The sequence below is a fragment of the Podarcis gaigeae genome (assembly GCF_964106915.1).
Source record: "Podarcis gaigeae genome assembly, chromosome: 7".
NCBI classification, from domain to species: Eukaryota; Metazoa; Chordata; class Lepidosauria; order Squamata; family Lacertidae; genus Podarcis; species Podarcis gaigeae.
The window spans coordinates 31,503,985-31,528,876 of record NC_139683.1 but is presented as its reverse complement, the minus strand read 5'-3'; the positions used below and the strand labels follow the sequence as shown (position 1 = coordinate 31,528,876).

General features: G+C 39.4%; 1 protein-coding gene and 1 long non-coding RNA gene across 11 annotated transcripts in view; one reads left to right on the top strand and one right to left on the bottom strand.

Annotated features, from left to right (window-relative positions):
• Positions 1-2,837, bottom strand: part of LOC310848712 — a 34,171-nt gene extending 31,334 nt beyond the window's left edge. The window contains exon 1 of the long non-coding RNA XR_014566526.1: positions 2,709-2,837. This is a non-coding gene — a long non-coding RNA (uncharacterized lncRNA). The remainder of the gene's footprint in view (positions 1-2,708) is intronic.
• ZFHX4 (zinc finger homeobox 4) overlaps positions 805-24,892 on the top strand; it is a 177,692-nt gene continuing 153,604 nt past the window's right edge. For 6 of the 10 annotated variants that reach the window (XM_083747490.1, XM_083747495.1, XM_083747498.1 and 3 more), the window contains exon 1: positions 806-1,282. The gene's annotated coding sequence lies outside the window, so the exon portion shown is untranslated. Of the gene's footprint in view, positions 1,283-2,983; positions 3,520-22,276; positions 22,451-23,693; positions 23,807-24,892 lie in introns of those variants that run through there. The other 4 variants (XM_083747496.1, XM_083747491.1, XM_083747492.1 and 1 more) reach the window with 4 other exon arrangements.

The window sequence follows — 24,892 nt, the reverse complement described above, 5'->3', positions numbered from 1 at the left end:
CTGGTAAACCTAAGGAAAAATATAGACCCTCTCTCTTTTTTGCTTCCATAGGGAAAAGGCAGGTAGTTCTGCTGGAGTAGCATTTGTTTTTTTAAAAACCTATTTACTACTGGTATTACACTAAAAAATTCCTGTTTGTTATTATAAACTTACTTTTGCTGAGTTGTTGGACCAGTTACACCAGGGAGATTAAACTGCCATGTGTATATGCAATAATGCATATGTCATATGTGTATACATGAGCTACAGATGCAGAGATATATAATGTCACCGTATGCACAATATGTGTGTGCAAATAAATCCTCAATAATATGTAAATGATTCTCTATGGCTATAAGAGCAGAAATTTCCGATCTCAGACTCACTCTCTTTCCATACAGAGGCGCATTCCACATTCATTATCCCAGGCATATTTTCTTCCTTTAAAAAAAAAAAAGGAAGGGGGGGGGAGAGAAGAGAGAGAGAGAGAGAAAGAAAGAACTTCCCTGGTGGGAGGAATAATTAATTTGCACCCATATCTTTTCACATTCCTGAGCAGTTATGAACAGCAAATCTTCTTTCCTTCCCCTCTGCCTCTTCTCTCTCTCTTTAATTTTCCCCAGCCATCTACTTTGTGTGTCTGTGTGTGTGTCTGTGTTACTAATGAAGTTTGCAGACTTGTGTTTGTGTCCACGAGCTGCTTCCCTGCTGCCCGCTCTGCTTTAGGGCCAGTGGTGTGGCTCCCGCAGCCCCTACGAGCCCCCAGCAGCAGCGGCAGTAAGTCCGGGCTGCGCGTCATTTGCAGTCTGGAGAATGTTGATCACCTCACTAATTACACCTCTCTCTCTCTCTCTCTCGCTCGCTCGCTCTCTTCTCTCTTTCTCTCTCCCCCCCCCCTCTCTCTCATTCCCAGAGTGCATATCGGGAATAGACACACAAAGACATGCGCACTCAACTTAATCAGCCATTTTTTTAAACAGGGCTAAAACGATAATAATTAGCAGAATAAAGACATATCGGATTTTCATTTCCTTTCCTCCTTTTCCCAACCCCTTCACAACCAAACAGCGAGACCGCGGTCGCCACATGCTTTAACAACTCCCGGACCCCAAAGGACCGCTCCATGCCCCCCACTTCTTGCTCAATCATTTTTATTTCCACCCAATAAAGTTGGAGGATTATTTTTTTTTATTTTTTAATGAACCTTCTGTCGTTTACTTGGATGTGATCAGCTGTTAAGTAAATAAAGCAAAACAAAACAGAGAGGCGAAGATCCAGTAAGAACTGCGAGGGGAAATGGAAAGTAAGTTTTTTCTTTAACTTTTATTGAGTAGTTTGTGTTAAATTTAGGTCGAGTATCGATTATCTTTCCAGGCTGATCTTGCACAATCTTTGATATTTCGCTCTCGCTCTCCCTCTCTGCCTGCCTCTTTCTCTCCCTCTCTCCCTCTCCCTCTCTCACTCTCTCGCTCTCTCTCTCACACACATACACACACTCCCATCCCCAGATCCTCTCTATCTCTCCCTTTCTCGCCCCCCTTTTTTACCTCTTTCCCCATTTTTAGGTACCGCTTTACGGGAGGAGGGGTTCCTTCTTTCTCCCTTTCTTTTAAATTCCGGGAGGGTGGATGGGGCTCGGGCGGGGGTGTCCGGGGTTGTTTCCCCCCCCTTTCACGCTGTAACTTTCGGATTAAGTGAAGGACCTTAGACGTTTTGGCGGAAGAGAATCCTTTCGGTGGTGTCTCTTTTTTTCCTTTCCTTTTTCCTTTTCTTTTAATGAGCTGGACAATGGTCTTATTTGGAACCACGATACGGCTGTCAAAAGTACTTGCCTCCCTGTTCCCTTCTCCCCCTCCGACCCCCTTTAACCCCGGATTCCGGAGCGCGGTGCCTCTGGGGAAAGTTTGGGGTGCCTTTGGGGTCAGAGACGCGCCTTTGGCTTTCGATGCGCGGGGTGTGCGAGCGGCGCTGGGTTCCGAGGGGCCCCTCCGTCCTCCGCGCGTGTTTGGGTGTGTGTGTGTACGCGCCGGAGATGCGGGGTGCTGTGCTTTGCGGCAGCCGGGCTGGGCTAGTGCCTGGGCTGGCAGCGCGGCGAGGAGCCCGTTAGAGGAGCGCACCGCCGCTCGCTTCCCCGGGCTGCCCGTCTCCAGCGCGCTGCGCCCAGCTTGCCCACCCCCGGCTGCGGAGCTGGCTCGCCGGAGGAGCTCCGCTCGCCGCTGCCTGCTGGGGCTGGGGCAGCTTCGCCCGCCGCTTTCCTTTGTGAAAAGGCAGCCGCGGGCTTCCTCCTTCCCTTCCCCTCCTCTCCGCTCTCTACCTCCTTTAGTTGGGGCTCCGGCGTTGTTGGGATCGGACCCTGGCCAATTTTTCCTTCCTTTTTTAATGTATAAAAAATCCATCGCTTCTTCTCTCCACCTCCCCAACCCCACCCCACCCGGCCCAATGCGGTGTGTGAGCCCGGTCCGCCCCTCGCCCTCTCCCGCAGCGGCTCCGGGTCTGGCTCGCCTCGAGTGCATCTCTCCTCCTTGCGCCGCGGCTCAATGGCAGGCGCGCTCGGCTTCCCCTCCCTGCCTTTGCAACCTGACCATCGCCTGTAAACATGGGAATCGGGAAACTTTGCCCCACCGCTGGCGGCTGGCGGCTTGTGGCCCCTCTGCCCTGCCCTGCCCGCCCGCCAGCCCCCTGCCCCTCGCCCCCCCCCCGAGCGCACGCTGATGTCTTTCTTTTGTTACCTGCTAGCCGGAGGGGGAGGGGGGTCTCGATCTCACCGGCTGCTCGGGGCACTGGGCCCAGCCGAGAGAGGAGGCTCCGCGAGCCGGGTTCAGCCTCCGCGCCGTCCCGAGGAGGCTTTTTCGCTCCCATTCAATAACGCACACCCTCCTCCTCCTCCTCCTCCTGTTCTCCTCCTCCTCCTCCTCTTCTTCCACCTTAGGTACCAAGACATACATCGCAAACATAACACCCCCCCTCCCCGCCCTCCCCACCACAAAAAAGCCTCTCAACCCAAAGACAACTTGCCAGGCTGAAGATGGTGGATTTACATTGAGCCAGACCCCGCCAGGGTCACCCAGGAAGTCTGACTATCCCTCTATCTGACAGTTGCATTTCCTCTCCTCCATTCCGATCGCCTTTTTCATATTATTATTAACCCTGTTCCATTTTTAATCAAGGATCAGGTAGCTGGCAAAGGAGAGGGAGAGAGAGAGAGAGAGAGGAGGAAAAAAAAAGGAGAGGGTTGATGATGTTGAAGGTGGATAAATATCTCCTATATTTATATTTGAAATTGTGATTCCCCTTTGGAAGGATTTCCAGTGGCTCGATCCTTAGGAGCGGTGGTTGAAGAGCAGATTGTAGTTTATTCTCTCTTTGAGAGTTTGGTGGATGTCTCAGTGGATGGATGGAAGGAAGAGGTAGTGAGCAGCAGCCTTGGAAGCCCTGCCTGTTGTTGGTTAGATTGAGGCAGAGACTTGGCTGCGATTGGGACACCACTGTGACATGGGCATCGATCGCTTCCATTGAGAGCAATGCAAAAACACAGTCTGGGTATGTAACACTCTCAGTGCCATCAACCCTTGTTTTACTTTCTATTTACTGACAAAGCTGACAGAACAAGGCAAGTGAGAAGGGACTTTGCTTTTTAAAGGCTAGATAGGAAAGGGGGCAATGGAAAAGACTTAAAATAAACAGGACTGGAGGGTTGGAGAAGAAAAGATTTTTTTAAAAAAAAAATATGATTGTTCCATTTTCTATTCAACGCTACTTTGAAGGAATTTCTTTCTCTTCTGTGCTATGGGATTCTAGAAAAAAAAAATAGAATACAATTGCAGTAACCGTAATACTGTAATAAAAAGCAATCCTTGCAACAACAGCGAATATCTATATCTGTTTATCTGTATATCTATATCAGGCTGTTTCAGGCTGCAGGAAGGCACACCAGAATAAAAGATGGCTAGCCAGCTGTTTTTAACCTCTTGCACCTGGCTTGAGAGCTGGGACTCACTTGGATTATTCAGTGAGCCTGGCTGAATATTCATACTGTAGGACCTACATGCTGTGGCTGTAGCATCATCTATAGGCATTGCCTTGGGCTTTGAAGGGTTTCTGCAAAGTAAACATGTATTTAGCTGTTTTCCTTCTAATGGCAATGAACATATAGGGCCAATTAAATAGAATACTTATAAATCTACAGAAGTGAAATCTGCTCAAAGAACAAAGAAAGGTCAAGTAAACCATCTGTATAAGTCACAATAGCAGTGGTGGTAGTACCTGCTGGTAGGATTAGGAGTGATACTACCTTAAATGCAAGCTTGTAGGGAATACATCCCTTGTATCTTTCACAATAGACATAAGGTTGGGTTTATATAAAGATTTTATTGTTCACCAGCAGAGACCATGTAAAGAACTATTGAGAAAATCACTGTTTAATATTGCAGAATTTACTGCTTCTATTCTGACTATGAGCCTAAATTTACACAATGGAATTTGATTATCTCTAATAACAGTATTAGATCCTGCACTGGATGGATGAGAATTGAGGTGGTTTTGTTGATTGCAAGGGTTTAATGTTGCATTTCAGAATCTGATGTGGTTTAGCCTTCCTTCCATTAACTGGAAAACCCCTGAGGTTTTACAATTATTTCTTAAAGATAATACATTTAAGATTGCATTGGTAGGCTGGAGAAAAGTCATATAGGCAAGAAGGGAAGCCCTTAATAACTCTTGAGATTCAGACATGTTCAGCAGTTAGATTGGCTCTGACTTCACCAAGGGTCGACAATGTGTCATTTCCATGAAGCCAAATTGCCCTCTGCCTATATGATATTAATGTGCAAATCAATATTTCAGGGATTAAATTTCCCTTCTTCATTTTTTATGGTTTCTACCTCAATAAGTCTCAAGTCTATTAGAAGAGGCTGGATGATTTAAAATCTTTCACTGCAGAATGGCTTGTTGTAGCCTTGTTTCACAGACCATTTTTGGATTTTCGCTCTAAAAGACGAAAGGCTTTGCAAAGAAGTTCATAGTCAATGTAGGGGCATGCGCAATACTGTAAAACCCTTTTCAATTTAGAGATAAAAAGGTATTGAATATATGCATATATGTGATATATACATTGTGCTGCTTTAAAAATATTGTGTTAATCACTTATTGATTTATTTTGAAATCAATTGAGGCTTCTTTCTTGTTAGTGATTTGTTTGCATTTTTATGCATTTTTCCCACCACCAGCAGCATGCTTGGATTATTTTGCAGTGAGTATTATTTAGGTCTTCTTTGAAGAATATCTAAAAATAAGCATGTTAAGCTAGTTAACATAAGTGATATTAAAAGTCTGCTATTGAGGCTGAGTGATGTTAGTTGCATTGAATTAATTAAGAAAAGGGATCTTTTACTGAGATGTTAGTCTTTTAAAGTGGATGTGCATTGGTAGTTTTTATTGAGTGGTCTTTTGAATATTCATGATTAGTTAAAAATGGAAAGCGATCAAGGAGGAAACCATACATGGCAGAAAATTTAGGTCACATACAAGGTTGTGACTTTATCGCATATTGGGAAGGCCCTACTGTCTATCATTTTGATGCTGTTTTATAGGCTTAGACCATCTGGACCAAGTTCCGCACAGCTGCATTGATTTCGTATGTGATAGAACATTTTTTCCATTCAGTGTGAAATGTTCCTTCCCAAAAACATACACTAGACTCGCTTAATTTAGTCTGCTAAAAGAAATGTACATGAAAAAAGGACAAAAGGCTCTTTAATCTTTGCAAGCTGTTTGTTTTTCTTCAAGATTCCTGTCTGGGTTTGAAAAGTCGTGTTTATTGAGATGATTCTGAGGTGTGACATTAAAATAATATATGATTTCGGGGGTCTGTGCTGAGTCCTGCTCTTCTCCTTGCCTGTCAAAACACAGTTAATCTATTCTTATTTACAATTAATCTCAATAAAATTAATCTTAACTGTGCATTAGTCAGTGGCTTAAAATATCTAATTATATTCAATTAACTGCTGTCATAGTAATTAACACTGCTTAATTGCTTCAGCATATATTTATGTAAAGCTCATTAGTTCCTAGCTGCTCTTTTTCTCCTCTTCTCATTCCTTTTTTATTGCTGTCACAGCACTGACATCAAATCCAGGCTCTCCCCCCCCCCCTTTGAACTTTCAACATATGACAGTGACAATAAATGAATCTGTAACATTTTATTTAGCCTAATCTTGAGTGCTTTCATTTTTTAAAATGTAGCAATGCTGGGGCTTTAGAGAGCCTTCTCTCCCAGCATATTTGAAAATATTTTCTGTCTCTGTTGATGGAAATATGAGAAGCCAGGTTAAGCTTTGTATTTATAAATGAAGAGCTTTTCCTGCATCTGCCTTGGGGCTGTACCCACAAGGCAGAACTTCCCTATTCCAAAATAATTCAAAGGGTTAAAGACTTGGCCAAGGTTCAAATTGAAAAGTGCCCAGGGAAAGTGCATGTGAATATGTACAGGTTTCATGTAATTAGTGCTTAATTATATTAACATATGCAAATTGTCAACTTTGGAGCTTGTTGAGCTGGCAAAGATCAGCCTGGCACAATTGCTGCATTGTTTTGAGACAATAATGGATTTCAAGTTGGATTGTGGAAACACATAACTAGCTATCTAATTTAACTCATACCATGGTGAAATTTCATTAGTCTCCATGGAGACTGGTTTAATTGTGCTGACTAATGTTCTGGGCTGCAGAATGTCCTAAAAAGAAAGCGTTGTTTGCCTAATCCACCTTACAATGACACTTGTTTGTACATGTTTCCTTTGTGTGACAATTTGCATATGCAAATAAATAGTTTCTCAGCCCCCATTTGTCACGGCTGTTCATTACCCATGAAGAGGACATTGTTACTAGGCTGTTACTGAGTCTCCCAAGACAGGATAGTGTCAACCAGTCCAGCCACATTCTTTCATAATTTGTTTCTGATTAATAGACCAGAGTGAGGCTCATTCTATTCAGGCCTCTGCAAAGGGAAGGTCAGTTCTGTCACTGAAAGGAGTTTCCGCAGCAACTGAAGTCCCCCCTCCCCTTTTCTTCTTTGGCTTAACAGAATCATATTTAAAATATTGTATTCTTGCTCTAAGGAAAACATCTTCTAATAATCTCTAGTTTCCTAAAGCAAAAGATAGAAAAACAAAGGAGATTCGGGTTTTGGAATATTAATCCTGTTTTTGACAGAAAGGTAAACTGATATAATTGCTTTTCAGTGGAAGGAATGGGGGTTTATACAAGTGTGAAAGCATCGGAAAGGATTAGCATTTTTTTGCATAATGAAAAGCTCTGCTGAATAGGGCACTGAATGGTTGACTGAATGACTAAGATGAAAGGAAGATGAAAATGCAAGCTTCTCTTTCTTTATGCCTCTGCTCAGCTCTCCCTAAAGTTATGTTTGTCCAAGACTTGAGAAAACAAGCAGAAGCTCAGATTTCAGCAACTTTATAAGATGCCTTGAATTTCCATCATCATGCTGATGAATATGTATGATAATGGTGCAGCTAGAAGATGATAGACACAGGTTTGTAAGTAGTAGCAACATTACAGACTAATCAAATATTGACTATTGGGTATCGAGTCTTCTCAGAGCTTTGCTTCTGGGGAGGGGCAAAGGTGAAAATCAGAGGAATGTGTACATAAAACAATAGTAATAAGCTAAGTTTATTGAAGCTGTTATATGTAGGCATAGTTTTTAAGTTAATAAATGTTTTAATTGTTTTTTAAATTTTTTTGACTGTGTTTGAACTGTGTTAGTAACCATTTCGAGGATACAAAATAGGAATTGCATCAGTTTGATCCTGTCGATAGATAAAAAATACTTTAGATAGAAATTAGGCTGTAATGAGGTTGATTCTTAGTGTGCTTTAGTGCTCAGTTTTTGATATGTTTACAGTAGGGTCGTAAGTCATGTCACTAAGGACCTAGTCCCTACTTCTAGCAAAGTCAGTGATAAAATATCTATTGACTTAAATGGGACCAGGAGGAGGCCTAAAGCTATGACTGTAATTGGTTAGCTGTTGACAATGTGATCTGTGCTTCTAATTATGTGCTCTCAACAGTAACCGGGACAGTTAACGTATTCTATGTGTTGATGCACTTTTACAAATTAAAAATTAGTTCCATGGCACATATGTAAATCAGATGTAGCATGGAAAAAATGATTATTTATCGGCTTGCATGTAAAATAGTAACTTTTTCATATCCCTGTAATTGTTTTTGAAGTCATCAGAGAAAAATACTTTTGAATGCACCATATAGCAACTTGCCTTATGTGTTTGTTCAAGGAACCTGTGTGTGTGTGTGTGTGTGTGTGTGTGTGTGTGCGCGCGCGCAATTTGAGGACTATAGGTTGTATCCAAGTAAGTCATACTAAAGTAGATCCATTTAAATCAATGGACATGGCTGAAGTCTATTGATTTCAAAGGATCTACTCTGAGTATGACTTGGATACAGTACAACCAATATATGTAACTAGTTTGGTGGACTATTGCACATTTACAAAGTAAGTAAATATTTGTAAACAGCAGAAAGTTGACAGCTTAGTATGGAACTATTGTCAAAAGAGGTTTGATCTAAGATGACTCATAAAGCTTTCATGTCAGGAAAATTATTTATAACTTTGTAAACGTTTATTGCTAATGTTTGTGGATCTTTGAAACATAGTTTAAAATAATAAGAAAACTGATGTACCTTCAAAGTAAAAGATGCTTTCTGAGAACTTTGGGGAAATGTGTTAATTAAAACACATTAATTTATATTGTTAAGCAAGCGACATATGTTCTAACTGGTTGTTTCCCAACCATTGCTAGCTAACACATGGTTCATGGTAGTTTATGGGATGGGACATCTGCATTCTTACTGACGATGCAGAAATCCAGGCTGCCCATACAGTAGGAATGCATGTACATTTACAACCCCACTGAACTCAGCCTGAAACTTACTTCTGAGTACAGTACATGGAAATTATTTTGTTGCATGAGAATATAGAGAGTGAAATACAAACTCTTCAGCACATGTCTGTTAAGTGTAACTTGTATTGTGAAAAGTAGAATGTGTTCCTAAGTAAGTAGATTCTAAACCTTTTTTTACTGAGAAGCAAACCACACTGAGTATAACTGAGGTCATCTTCTTGTTTGTATGTATGGCTAGCTTTGAAATCTTACTACTATAATAATTAAGGGGAAATTGGAAATGGTCAGGTTCAATAGTCTTCATAGATCTAAGTCTTGCCATCCTTATAGAAGAAAAATGTCTACTTGTGACTATATAAAGTAGTTTAGGATATGCCAATTAATATGGATGTATTACAGTCTTCTGTAATAGGCACATTTTATTATTTTGTTATTCCAGTGTTCTCTTAAGTCTTTTTTGTTCTTTTTGCTTTAATAAGTTTGCACTCATAAAAGATTGGAATGCTAGAGTTGTCTAGAGGGAGATACTTAAAAAAAATATGAAGAAAAAGGAATTATGTTGGAAGAATGGTTGAGCTGAGTTTTATGAGCAAAATGTTTACCATTTTAAGACACATTTAATGCGCACAACCCTTTTAATGAGCTTTCAGCTTTAAAAATATTTGTAATGTAATTTGTTTGTAATGTTTTTTCTAATTCTGGGAACTGATTAAAACCTGCCTGAACATTATTAATTTTTTTACATGCAGGCATAACACATTCATAGCTGTCACTGAACTGGGTGGGCAATATTAGTCCCTATAGCTGGGGGACATTTTTCTGTTGAGGGCCACATCATGGCATAGATAATCTGTTGTAGGCCACATACTACCAGCAGGAGGGGCCAAAGACAGGGATGGACAGGGGGGGTTATTGTGGAAACCGCTTGTGATATTTGGATAAAGGCCAACAAGCCAACCTCTTCTCCCTCCCTCCCTCCCTATTCATCCTCACCTAGTGGGCTGCTAGGGGAGGGACAGATTACTCTTGCCAGAGGTTTGAAGTATTCACTTGCAGAGGGCCTCCCCCCCCCCCAATTATTGCATCATGAATTTGGTTTCTTCTTCCATTCTCTCTCTCTTCCCACTTGCCTTCCAGGATCACCTCATTAAATTTATTTATGACATTCCTATCCCAGCTATCCTCAAAGCAGCTCAAAATGGCATACAGTACACTGTTCTCCCTCTACTCCTTTTATTCTCAAAACAACCCTGTGAGGTAGGTTAGTCTGGGAGAGTCATCCACTGAGCTTCATGACTACGTTAGGATTTGAACCCTGGCCTTTGCTGGATTATAGGTGTACCATCAACTAAATCATGTGACTATATTTTGAAGAATCATTTCCCTTGTTTCTGGCAAACAGACAAGAATCAGATAAGAAGAAAGAACAGATACGCTTTGGTTGGACATCTTGCAGCAGAGACCTTATCTAGGAGACAACCCATTATGTTTTCTGGATCAGTTCTAGCTTGTTTTCAGCTTGACAAATGTTTTCTGTTTGGTTCACTTTCTATCGTGAAAGACAGTACAACACTGGATACCTCAGTTGGCTAGATTAGTGCTGGTAACACAAAGCTTGCAGGTTTGATCCCTATATTCCTGCATTGCAGGGGGTTGGACTAGATGATCCTCAGGATCCCTTCCAACTCTACAATTCTATTATTCTATGATCTGATAGTTCAGTTCTTGTTTATGTAGGGGAGTTCAGATATTGATAGTATGATGTAGATTTGAACATGCAGCCAAGTGATTACTATCTCTGTGATATTTTATCCTAAACTTTATGCATGACGGAAAATCCAAAACAAACAAACAAACAAACAAACAAACAAACAAACAAGCAAACACCCTTTAAAGTTGGAAGAGACAGAGACAAGGGATGTTAACAATTGTATGTTAACATCCATACAATTGAATTATCAATTGTATGATAATTGTTAGTTAACGCTTGATGTACCAGGTGTTAATAGAATAAAAATGTGTGCAGTTGCAACAGTATTTAAGTATTACACATACCATCCTCTGTGTTTGCAGATTCACTTTATTACTCCCTTGGTCTTTCTTGCCACAAAGCTTGGACGCAAGAGGCTGTTCCATACTATATTGCCTGGGAGTCTGCAATGCTGACCACTGCCAATGCAGCCTAACTCTCTTCTTAATGAACAGCTATCTATATATATATATATATACCAGTATTTATATCATAGGTTAGAAAGGAAAAGTTTCAACACCAGCCTTAAGATGTACAGTGTGCAGGAAGGCATCCTTGCAATATGCAAAATATCCACTATTTCTTCTGCCACCATGTTGCTTTTCTCTCGACTGCAACCTTGTAGTAGGCCTCTATCCTCCCTCTAACTTTCCAATATAGGAAGATCTTTTAGGATGTTGATTTTTTTAAAATGTGCTTTTAATTCCTTCTGATTGGGTTAGTAAAAGTGCCACCACATCATTCTTAGGCGAATCCTATTTGAGTTGATAACCTGCATTTATTTATATATATTGTTCCAGATCAAAATGAAACGGAATAGAAACTTACAATTTTTCAGGTAGCGATAACAAAAATTTCATTCACCTATGAACCATGTGGACACTGGAAAGACACCTTTGTCATATAAATGGAAGTGGCAGTTCATTTGTATATTGTAAAACAACATAAAATCACGTGATATTTAGGACATGTTTTGCCTTCAAACTAACTTTTGTATGCTTAGTTCAAGTCTAAAAAGGTCGTGAAAAATTAATTAAAATCAAAAGCCTGCTTCTTTAGCTGTAAATTCAGTTCATTCATGCTAGTGTAAACCTAGTATGTGACAATATAATAATTGAATTTAGAAGTCAATTTAGAATCACTGAGATTCACTTTGCCTTCAACATCTTTTTGTAATACAGTATTGCGATGTAGGACTAGATTGTGGGCCTATATGACTGAGGCTGAGGCCTGGGCATGGCTGGTTTTTATAACCAGGGAGCAGACTAAAGGGAAGTAGTTTTCCCTTTGGCCTACTCCCTAAACTGTGCCCCCATGTTCACTTGTGATTGACTGCAATCTCAGGCAAGCCCCAGCAGCCAGCACGGCCAGTGCAGGAGGACATGGTATCCTCCCTCAGCCATGCTGAAGCCAAAATATTGTCCTACAGCGGCAGCCATGCCGGACCGCAACTGCCACTTCCCTCCATCTGGCAGGTAAGCGGCTGTTACTTTTGGTGGATTCACCAATACTCCACACCTAGCTAGCGATCCTACTTGATTTTGGTCCTGTTTCTGTAAGAGAACACAAAAATGGTCTTCTTGAGTTTTTCCCATGCAGAGAGATAAAATGGTGAGGAAAAACTTCACTTAACTGAATGAATGCATAGTTGCTCTCAGTGGCACAGGAGTAGAGCCAAGAAAAAGCTGGCGGTCCTAGATCCCACTATTATCTGCTTTACAACTTCAAAGGCAGAGTCTTCTCTGTTGCATCCAATTTGAGGTCAAGATACAAAGGACTCAGAACAACAAAGAAAACCAAACTTTTCTAGAGTTGCTCTGTTGTTAAATCTAGGTGAAAGTGCAGAACAACTTTCACTGTTTGACCTTTTACGTCTGGGCTCTCTGCTACAGCCATGTCCATGAGACACAGTTAGGCCTCACGTTTAGTCTCATTTTTTACTCAATCAAATAGAATTGGTGGCCCTTCTTTCTCAATGCTACAGCACTCTGAAGAAGATGAAGCACATTCTTGGTGAAGTCCCTTTATTTTTAATCTTTGATCTGTCAACGGTATTTGTAGCACTGAAGTGAAACTCTGATCTACTGTAGTTGAATCAGGATGTCTTTTTCATGCAGTTGGAACTTCAAGCTTCTCCTTGATAGGTTCTGTTCAGTTTCTGATTCATCACAGTGGTGTAAAGTTTATGAAACGTAGAAAATCATGGGCCAAAGTGATGAGGATGGTCAGTTTGTTGTATATGTGATGAAACCCTTGGGAAGTAAAGCTCTTAAGGCTACATTCTGAAAGTATAATTTATGTTTCAGAGGCAGATCAATATCATAGTTTAAGATGTAAAACTTAAAATACAAACATTAGTTTTATTACTACAGTGCTGAACCTTAATTCTTAAAATCAGTGGTGTTGTCAAATACCATAAAACGAGCTCAGATCATTCTGTTCGTTTCTTGTATGTTGCAATAGTTTGCCCTAGTCACCAATGCTGTAAATTAAAGACTATCTTCTGACGTGTTAGCATTCGTCCTGACTCTTCATTTTTGTTATTTAAAACATAGGGTTCTCAGGATGTTGTATTTGATTTTAAAAGCAGTTGACAGTAGTACATTAAAAGGATTTACAATATTCATTCTTCGATATTTCAAGAATTATGAGAAATGTTAGCATAGTTTGTGACTGAAATTTTAAGTGGTATAATAGTTTGTTAATTACATGGGCTGCAATTCATAGTATTTATTTATTTTACTAGCAGTAGTTGATTTTCCTATATAAGATCTGCTTTATTTATGCAGTTTTGACATGTGAAATGGGACAGTCCTGCTTCTAGGAAGGTGGCACAAAAGTTATTCAAGAGGTGAAGACTTGAGGAAAAATAGGGTGAATCACTTCTTGTCTGAAATGAAGCAGGGTGCAGATTAGGAACTATTAAGAATTGCCAGGAGTTGCTGGTCCTAGAAGCCTGTTTAAGTGCTCACTGTCAACAGGAAAATCACGGGCGGCACTTAAAGTGGCTCACCTCTGATTTATTCATAAACCACACATGAGCACTTGGCTTTGTTCTTGCTCTAGTAAGGGGAACTGATTCCAATAAGAACAGGGATAAAGAGCTTCTTGCATGGTCCAGAAGTGAATAGCACTTTACCTCAAAGCATGACCTCCATTCCCAAGATCTGTTGTGTTACAGTTGACTCTGTCTCCATGTTTATTCTCAGTTGAATTGCTAGGAGAAGTTACAACAAATACTTTGCAAAGCTTCTAGATTCAATGAGAACTCTGTAACTGGGACTTAGGTTCTTCTGCCTTGATGGAAAAATTGCTCTGTTTATTCTGGACCTAGTGATTTTCTATCATAACGTTGTAGCTTTGGTGCTGCGATTGCTAATTTAGAGGGATGAACTGATTTTACCAAAGCTGAAATGAGAAAGTTTACTTACAGAAAATGCAAGTGAAGTTACATTACAAAAAGATAGCTAGTGTCATCCTAAGAGTCAGAAAATTGGTTCCCTAATTTACTAGGCATGTTTAATTGATTCACTTTATTTATGTGTCTCTAAAAATGGGGGAAGGGACATTTAGAAGACTTTTAACTGGCATGTTTGCACTAGGGCAGAGGTTGAGTACAGTTACTTAAGTCCCTTGAGAAACATTTAGTTAATAGTAGTCATGTTCTGATCCTGTCCATATCTGCCCTTTTCTTATTTAGTGAAGCTTATTTGTGTTTACTTAGGTTTAGATATGTTAAAACTGACTTGCATTTTCACAACAAATTTAACAAAAGAAGAATCATAGTGGAAGATAGTGATGAGAGTTAATGATATGTCTTTAGATAAAGCAGTACTTGTGTGCAATCTGATCACTGCTATCAGCTCATTTGTCATGGCTGAAGTGAAAATGTCAGGACCAATGAGCGTATGAGTGCTGAAGGGGGCGAAAGGGCTTTTGGAGACACTTTTGTGCGGGGAGTGGGCTATAGCTTAAATGCAGCTCTAGGGAAATACTTGGATTAGCAAACTCTGTGCATAAATCCCAAGCATAACAGAATTAGTTGGGAAAATGAAGTTTGTTGTTGAGGGGTGGGGGGAGAAGGGATAATTTCTGTCACACAGCCCTTGGCTGCAGCCCCATAACTGTAAAATAGTGAGGCATTGTGTTAACTAAATTTAGTGATGCAATTTTACACGTTCCAGTAAAATGACTGATATCCAGCATCACAGCCTGGTTTTATTGCAGTTTAGCAATTGTTTAGTTTAGTTTAGCTCTATGCCATCATGTTAAAATGCAGAATATCTTTTACATTCTGAGATACTGCATCTTAGTGACTTTTCAGCTTTCAGTTGAGAGTTAATTCTATTAGGACATCTGTGGGAGGTAGTGTAACAAAAGAACCATCAGAGTTGAATGACATTTATCATTCTTACTTCCTATGGATATTTTTCTCTCTCTGAATTTTTAATTCACAGTATCTAAACATTTCCATGGAGTAGCTCCCTTTCTTTATATTGCAAACCAACTTTCATCTGGCTCCAATGGAGCCCAGACTCTTTTTTCCAGTGCAGTTGAGAGACTGGCCTCCTTAAGGTTGACTTGTATGTTACAAAGAAGCAGTAGGGGCAACCCACCCTACTTCCTATGTCATAACAGAAGCAGGGAAAGAAGAAGCTCAAGCCACGTACACGGGAGGCACGTTCGCAACCTGCACCATTCGCAACCCGCAGCACCGCGTAAGTCGCGATTTGGCGCTTCTGCGCATGTGCAAAGTGTGGCATGAGCGAGCACCGAAACCTAGAAGTAACCCGTTCTGGTACTTCCGGGTTCAGTGCAGTGTGCAACCCGAAATCGCATAACCTGAAGCGTCTGTAACCTGAGGTAGATATATAGGTACCGCTCTGGCAGGAAGGTAAACGGCATTTCTGTGTGCTGTTCTGGTTCGCCAGAAGCAGCTTAGTCATGCTGGCCACATGACCCAGCTCCCTTGGCCAGTAAAGCAAGATGAGCGCTGCAACCCCAGAGTTGTCCGCGACTGGACCTTTACCTTTAATGAATGTCAATTGTGTGCCGCCTTTTTCAGGGCCCAAATGCTAATTCCTAGGCTTGCCATTTGAAATGTGACAGGTAAAGAGGCAGTTCAGATAGTGATTATTTCGTAGCGGAAACACATAAGCACTGTCCTGGAGTTATGCACCTTTGCTTCATATTCAGAACTGCACAGCGCCAGGAGCATGCAGTTGTGGTAGCTCTTAAGTGTGATTTATTCTTCAGCAGTGACTAATTATCCAAAGTTTTAGAATTTCAGTAGTTGAAAGCATAGGAGCCTTGATGGAAAAGAATGTGACAACCTTGTTGCAGAGATCAAATGATAAAGCATCTGCAGGAGTTTTTCATGTAGATTGTTTCTCAAACATTTGTGACCGTTGAGCAGTTCTGCTGTGTATATTCTTTGGGCTGAGTTGAAATAATGTTTGTTAGGCTAGCCAGCAGTAGATAGCTTCATCTGGTTAGCCCTCACTCTTATTACTAAATGTTTTTCTGTTGGTTACTTTTCCACTCCTCTGGACTGAAGATAGATTCAAGAATGGTCAGAGCTGAATGTCTGGAACTTGATGGTGAATATTTAGCCACCTTTGGCTATCCATCTTTGTCTCACAATATTGTTCATAACAATAAGAAGGGGAAGCGGAGACTTTGAAGTTGCCCATCAAAAGTGAGCTCCAGAACAGCAGACTGAGCAGGCACATAGGTCACCTAGTCAGAATCTATTCCACTATGATGAAATATTTTGTATTTAAATTTAAACAGTAATTATTTCCAAATGTGTGTCTATGCTTATGCAAATTTTATGCAAACCTCTATCCTAATTTTTTTGTTTCGACCAACATAATGACAAACAAATGGTGCATTTATTTATTTACTAACACAATTTATATTGCTCTCCTTCAACACAGATATGTTCTCAAGATGGTCAACAGTGTAGGAAGGGGGGGGGGAGGATAATCTAAGATATGATATGATAGTAATAAAGCATTCAAACATCAAATCAAAACAATTAGCTAAAACAACAAAACTGAAAAAGATGGCAAACTGAAATAAATGATAAAATTGCATTAAAAAATGCTTAAGGAAGTTAAAGACTTGTTAGAAGTCTAGAAAACAGAAATATTTTCCATGGTGACTAAAAGACAGTAGTGAGGTCTGTAAGCAGGATTTCTTCAGGAGAGGAACCATCACGAAAAGGGTCCCTCTGCAGTTGCCACCTGCTGCATGTCAGACAGCAGTGAAACCCAGAAAAAGAGCTCTGGTGAAAGATCATGGTGGACAGCAACCCAGCTCAGTGTTCTGAACTAGCTGCAGTTTCCAAACTGTCTTCAAATGCTGCCCTTTGCAGTAATCCATCTGTGAAGTTTCCAGGTCATGAACAACTGTGGTTAGGCTATCTCTGACTAGGAAGGATCACAGTTGGCTTATCAGCCTCAAATGATAGAAGATCCTTTATGTCACTGAGGCTACTTGAACCACACAATTCACACTTGGCTGCCTGGGTAGACACACTGCCGATCACCTCCATCTTCTCAGGACTAAGTGTCCATTTATTGACCCTTGCCCACTCTATTTTTGTTTCTAAATATCAGACTGGCACTTCTGCCTCACCTGACTCAGCTTCCGAAGAAATAACTTGGGTCATCAGCATAATTATGACATCCAGCTCTATAATACTCATTCAACACCTTCCTATAAATGTTGAACAACATAAGGGGCAGATGAATCCTTAGACATCCCATAATATTAAAGTTATGGGGTAGACATCCCACAATGCCCGCTTCTGTAATCCATCCTCCAGGTAGGAAAACAGCAACTGAAAAACAATGTCTTCAATTCCCAATCCAGAGCACCTATCCAGAAGAATACAATGATCACTGGTGTCAAAAAATGCCAATAGATCCAGAATAATCAACTGAGTTGCATTTCCTTTGGCTTTCTCAGTGCAGGTCACCCATCAGGGCAGCCAAGGCAGTTTCAGCTCCAAATGTAGGCAACAATCCAGGCTGAAATGAATTCAGAAAATCATTTCCACCCAATAGTGCTTGGAATTGCTGGCAACCACTCAATCTAACACCTCATTCGAGAAAGGGACTAGCTTTGGCAACTGAGCCTAAAGGTGGATTGTGTCCTACCTTGTTTATAGTTGGAATAACAATAATTAGGGGTGAAAAGCAGAGAGGTTTTTTTTTTTTTTTTTAAGCCAAGCGGTTTGAAAGAAAAAACAGGTTTGAGAGCAAGTAGGATTAAGAGCAAGTAGGATTCTGACTGCATGCATTTGTGAGCAAACGGCTTGCAACAGCACCTTGGGAGCTGGCTTAGTTGGAACCAGAAGTGTGATCAGAGTTTCACTTGTACAATGAAACTTTTTTCCATCCTCCTCAATGCAGTTCCCTACTGCCCTGGAAAATTTACTTTTGAGGGTGAGGAGACTCTTGTGAATAGTGTGTGATATGGTTTGACCAGCTGCAGTGGGATGAAGGAATCAGTAAAATTGGGGGGGAGGGCACCTTGCATGAGTAGAAAAGTATTTCTGTTCATGCAATATGCCGTTGATTCCAACCAGATGTAATATCTATGTTCTGGCGTAGGTTTCTTTGGTTGTGCAGCTAGATGCCGCGTTTTCAAGAGTGTTCCATCTGTGACAGTGAGCTTTAACAGCTAGAACTGGACCTGCCAAGTTACCTTGCCTCTCGTGTAGGAGTTTTGAATAAAATTGCCACAATGGTCTTTAAACCTTAAGCACTTGCCTGCCTTCTTATGTGCCATTTTGAACTCTATCAGCAGAGTAATTTATTTTGTCTAACCAGAACTTATCTTTGTAACAAGTAGTCTCTACATTTCTTCTATTTCATGTTATTTTCAGATACCATACTTGTGTACTTTTTGGGTGTGTATGTTCAGTTCTATTGATTTACAGTGTGAAATATCTGATACCTGTTTCCTGCTCTTTTGGTATGCACAGTCAAAGGGGACTGATTAGATTCTCTTTCCCCACCAGACACTGGGATGTTTTAAATGTATAATTATTGTTGCATGTCATTTGATAGCTGTACTAATTGCTGCCAACCATTGTCTGTTTGCACTTAATGCTGAAACCTGATCAACATCCTGCTTTGGTTGATGTTTGGTGGTAAACTTTAATTAACTCTTATTGCATTGAAGAAGAGCTCAGACTCAGTGCTAACTAATCATTTACCTTCATTATGCCCTGACAGCTCCACTTGTTCCTAGTCTTAATAGATACACTAGTCAGTAAATAAACCTCCAAGTCTTTATGCCTTGAAGTTGTTGCACATTGATATTTTGTTGCTTAAAGTATAAAGATGATGGGCTAAGGAACTATTTTAGTTAGTTTTGTATCTGGTAGTAGCAGATATCACTCGAAAATGGTCTTTTTTATACCGGGGCATTTTTATTTTCATTGGAATGGTAACTGTAGATTTAAGATAGCATTGCTGCTTAAATGCGGTTCTTATATGCATGTATCTTTTGAATAAATACAATTAAATCTGTCTCCTGTTGGAATTCTTGTAATTATTTTTACAGAAATACTTTTCATGTAATGATATTGAAGTTAAGTAATCAAGTTACTGACAGATCATGTAAAATTCAACTCAAAATTGCTGGCTCCTTGATTTTAATTTGTCTGACATCAAGTTTGTTTGAAAAGGGATAATATGTAGTTAAAGCAAGGAGCTCATAATTACGGCTGACGTTTGTTTGTTTATAATGAAAACTAATTAAAGTTCATACATTTTAAAACACAAAAGTTAATTACTGAATTGTTCACTTCACTTATGCAGAGCAGTCAAATTAACTTGCGCTGGAAAAAAATGACAAGAGGCTTTGCATAATAAAAACAAATGTCCCAGCTGATCTTTCACTATCCAAACAAAATTTGCCACTAGATTATTCTAGAACAATAGGTGGCTTATGAATGGCTAAGCTTTGTTTAAAACCTTATTCTAGTGACAGGCTAGATGTCTAATATGAAATCATATTGAATGCTACAGTCCAGTGCACAGTGGCATATGTTAGGTTCTACTGAAACCTGTGCCATTGAACACAACTCCCATTCATTTCTAGGGACTCTACAGGAACAGTTCCTTGTGGACTTGCTCCTTAAGTATGGCAATGCTCCAATCATAAGTGGTATCATTACTTTCATTTTGTACAATCTTCTGTCTTGTACTTAAAAGCCTCTTCTATATTCTGCTCCATTATGATCTTTACTAGCATTGCAGTATTGCTAATTACGCAAGAATTGCAGTGCTTACTTAAATATCTGATGATTATTTTTTGGAAGAAAACTACTACAGTATTGTTATATAGCACTAAATGCTTTAAAAAGTATTTTCTTTTTCTTCTGTGTATTATTAGTCTTAGTAAACTTAACCTGTGTGCCTAATCAAATCTGCAATGGTTTTGAATAAAAGAGTTTATGATATTTATAAAGTATATTAGGATGGTAATAGACAATTATGTCAAAATAATTATTGTCTCATATTTACATAGTAAATACAGTTATGAAGGCATTGCTGTTTCAGCTTCTGATATTAATTATTTGTTCATTCTGACCCTAAACATATGTATTCAGATACATGCCTCACTCAACCAAATGGAACCTATGTCTTAGTATGCATGCTTAGCACACAAAATTGCTAATTTAAGTGACAGGTAAAAGCAATATATTTTCTCTTTTAACGTGTACAATTGTTAACGTCCTTTAAAGCTTCAACCCTATGCATGCTTACTTGATGGCAAAATCTGATTATTTCAGTGGTACTTACTTCTCAGTAAGTGGTATGTACTTCTGAGTAAATATGATTAGGATTGGGCAGCGCAGTATATGATGTATACTAATATTGGATGCAATGAAATAGATTCAATTGTGACGGTTTTACAAATGGAGGCCATTGATATTTGAATAAACATAGTAAATGTGACCAATAAATTCCAAAATAATAAATGTAGTGGATTTTAAAGGAAATAAATAAGACCTAATTGATCCTGTGGTGCTTAAGCTTTTGTGTTGGGCAGGATTATTAACTTGAACTTTCAAATCTAATACAGATTTTGGAGTGAAAAGAGAAACATGGAGCTCTTTTCAGAACATGCTTGTAAAAATGACTGTAATTTACATAACCTTTCATGGAGTATGTTGTGTGCAATACAATAAAGGGCTTGATTGATTTGTAGATTAATATTTATTTAGTAAAGGAAAATCAAAGGGATTAAGCAGTCATCATTGCAACCCTAATCCTACTTTGCATAGATAAGACAAAGGAAAGTGATTACTGCTTAAAGCTCACTAGGTCACTGCCATTCAGGTACACTTTTGTCTAAAAGAAAGAAATGAGGAAAAAGTTGCTTTGCTCTATGAAGTGTTTTCAAAACTCCAGACTTTTAGCTGTAGGTTAAGTATTTAGACTTCATTTGTAATGCCAGCGCTTCAGCTAAACAAGGAACATGAGAAAGAGATATTGTCAATTATCATGATTCACTTTCTGGACTGACGTCACTGTGAAATATTAATGAGCAAGCCACATGATTTGAACTCTGAATCTGCAGGTTAAATGTTTTCAAGGATAATATAAGAAATAAGGCCTTTGTTATAAAATGATTCTCAGGAGAAATCAGGCATACTCTGCAGTAGTTTGATTAGTGGAGAGCTGCTGGTCTTGCCCCAAAGGGAGAGCAATTGCTGTGGTTTAATGGAAACTGTTGGAGAAAATACAGGAGACTAAAGCAATGGTATTTCAGTCTTATAATTAAATTAAAAATTCCAAAGCCTGTTATCTTGCTATTGTGTATGCTCTCCCACTGATTCTTCAGTATATAAAACAAAGAAACTATCCTGAGAGGGAGGAAGAGCTCATCAGTCACATGAGCTTGCATTAGAATATTAGTATTAAAAATCCAAAAGATAGCCTTTAAGAATGATAAAGGAGAATGCGTTCAAACAATATAGTGATTGAACAGCCAGCCTGGGATTCAGTTTGCAAACTTTTCTAGTTTTCTTTTTAAAGTGCTATTTTAAGTGCACGGTATATTTGGTTACATCCCTTTATTCAAACTTAATTACCTTCTCCCCTTTGTCGTGACATGGGTGGAAAGTTTTTGCCGTGTCAGGAGAGGTCGTCACACATTCTTTTGCAGTTCTCTTCATTAATTCCTTCTTGCAGAAGCATTTTCTTTCGTGCTGGGAAGGTAGAAGGGTGTAATAGAAGAGCCCTGAAACATCAGCAGGAAGCTCTAAGCTGGTTAATGCAGTATAATTGTCTGGACATAGACTGGTCTTTGTTTGTGTCGTTCACTTTGAATCAGCTGTAATTAACTCCAGAGTGTTTCCAGATTGCCAGCAAAGAAAAATTACAGCTTTTCTGTTTTAAATTGGAAAGCTCACAAAGACATTAACTATGCATATTGCTTTTACTTTGATATAATTCTGTTCTGTGAAAGGGTGGGGGGAGCATATTTGCCACCCTTCCCCCAACCCTGGACCCTCAAATCATACTATTGTAAAGCTGTTTGATTTAGGGTCTGTTAGAGTGTAATGGCTACTTAGTACTTTTGGTCTGAAAAAAATGTTTTCCTTGTATCATACAACTGCCACAGTATGTTGCAGTTGCTTCAATGGCTACTTTGGTTCTTCAGGGTTTTCGTTCATGTGCTGGAAGCATGTTTTAGATGGATGTTCAGAAAGCTTCCCACATGCAGCTAGGCTAGAATTCCATTATAGAAGCAGCATGGTAAGTTTTCTCTCTACTATATTTTGTGCTATCTAAAACAATATTCAGTTCGACACTTAACATTTCTCTCAGAATGCACATTCATTACTTTTGTGCAGGTAGTTTTACCTGTCTTTGGATATTCTAAATACCCAAACTGTGAGAAAATGGACTGTTTTTAAATCTGTTTGACTTGTGGTCAGCCAAATGCCTGCCACACCCTGTTTAAAAGGTACTCTGTACAGTACTTTATAATTATGGATTCCTGTATGGTCTAAAATGAGTGAGCTGAGTGAGCAAGCCTCTAGCTAATGCATCTAATAATACAGCACTGTATACAAAAGATCTGTCAGCAACTGATGCAAAAAAAGTCTAACCAAAATCCCCCCCCCTTTCTTCTGAATTTAACAATAAGGAATTTAAGCCTCAATGTGGCTTTAGCAACCAAAGAAAAGAAGCTCTTGGTGTCTGCATAATACCACTTTGATGGATTTTTTCATCAGCTCTCCGTACGTGGTAACAAATAAACAAGTATAATTATACTTGTGAAGGCCTATTCATTGCTTTGTCAGGATTAGATATATGTGCAGTTTTCACACTGAGCCTCTCTTTTGTCTTTGCCTAACTCACTATGACATATTGATAGAGGATCTGGGATGGGGAAAAGGCCACAGCAGAGACAGTGATGACCTTTTGGAAACTTGATATAATTCAAGGATTTTTATTTATTTTCTATATATATATGTGTGCATGTGTATGTGTGTGTGTGTGTGCGTGAGTGTGTGTGATTTGCAACTTGTTCCCAAATTCTGATATAAGTGAGCAACATTTAACCCATTTTTAGCAGAGTAAATAAATAATCAAAGTGTTCTAAGATGTCTAAAGAGCAGATGGGAATAAAAACAATAGGCTAAGAAGTCTCTTGGTCTTCTTTCCCAGCACTTTGCACTGTGGCTAACCTAGCATTCCTTTCCCATTATTCTATCCTCTTGATCAGATCACGTTCTTTTTAATCATTTCACAAACACTGTCTCACTGGACCGTAGAAGAGGGCTGGGACAATATCAATTAAAAAAACAGAGGTAAACTGGCGTTTCTGATTCTTAGCTCTAATGGGAACTCTGCATTCTAAATGCAGAGGAATTCTCCTATTGTTCAGAAAAGCACCCCCTTTTCATTAGCAAAGCTGGCTGTAGGTGGGTTTTATAATTTGGCTGAGCAGAGTTTAGAGAAGAGTTTTTCCAGGAGGAATACAGAGGTTAGTAACGCAGGTTTTTGGTGTATTGTCCGTCTGTTCTGAAGAAAAGGAGTTATACGATCCAAGTCATTGGCCTTGTGAATTGCTGACACAATTTAACATACTAAGCAGGTTAGCAGGTGCGTATTTATGAACTCATTTGATAACAACTTTTTAAAAAATGCTTTCTTTTTGTTATTTTTCATGATGTTTGTATTGTAGAGGAAAACTGAGTTCATTTATTAGTGCTTAAGGACAGATGTGAAACAAAGAGCTTAAGCTTTAATTTATAAAATGGGCTGAAATCTTTTATGTTGTAGTGGGGAGGGAGAAAAATACTATTTTAGGTTAGTGTACATAGTCTAGAGCACAAAATAGAGGGGGGGGCTGCCCACTTTGATGCTGAAGATGTTATACTAATAAAGTTCGTATATCTTCAGGCACCTGATGCATACAGCAACTCTAACATTTTATTGTTCATTAATGTACACACTGCACAACTTCCTCTGATATAACATTGATGATAAGCAGCTAAGAACTAAAAGATTTATATTACAGTTGTTGTGTATTGTGGTCATTGTTTCTGACAGTTGGCGTGCAACTGTTAAGATTACCTGGACGGACTTACTTGTTGTTTCGTACTATTTACTCTATGTTTAGCGGGGGATTGGTGGATATAATCCCCACCCCTCAAATCAGTTCCTGTAAAATCATCAAAAGGGGAAATGTAGCTGAAAGACTTTCTGAGATGGTGATTAGATAACCGACAGCCCAGATTTGAATTTGCCTAGAATTATTCCATGTATATTAAACACCAGCCCAGTTTAGGTATAACATGCATACTTGTGTGCATAGCACATTCTTCGAATACTTTTAAACTGCTGTTTACTACAGATCCTGGTTCCAAATGTCCTAATGTAAATCTACAGGCATAAGAACTGTGGAACTTTTTCTTTTACTATTCTTATAAACATAATGGCATTCTTAACATTTAGTTTTGGAAATTTCTCAGTCTGCATCCTAGCTCATACTTGCAAGCAGGGGAAGATGGAATAGTTACTTTAACATTGATATAAGATTTCTTTTTCTAGACCACTTTAGGTAGACTTTATGAATACATTGTCTACTTGGATGCATGTATTGGTTGTACAAAATGGCATATGCAAAGGTAAACATGCCCATTTTGGGGCTAATTAGAAAATTATTAGGTTTTCATGCTTTTGTGA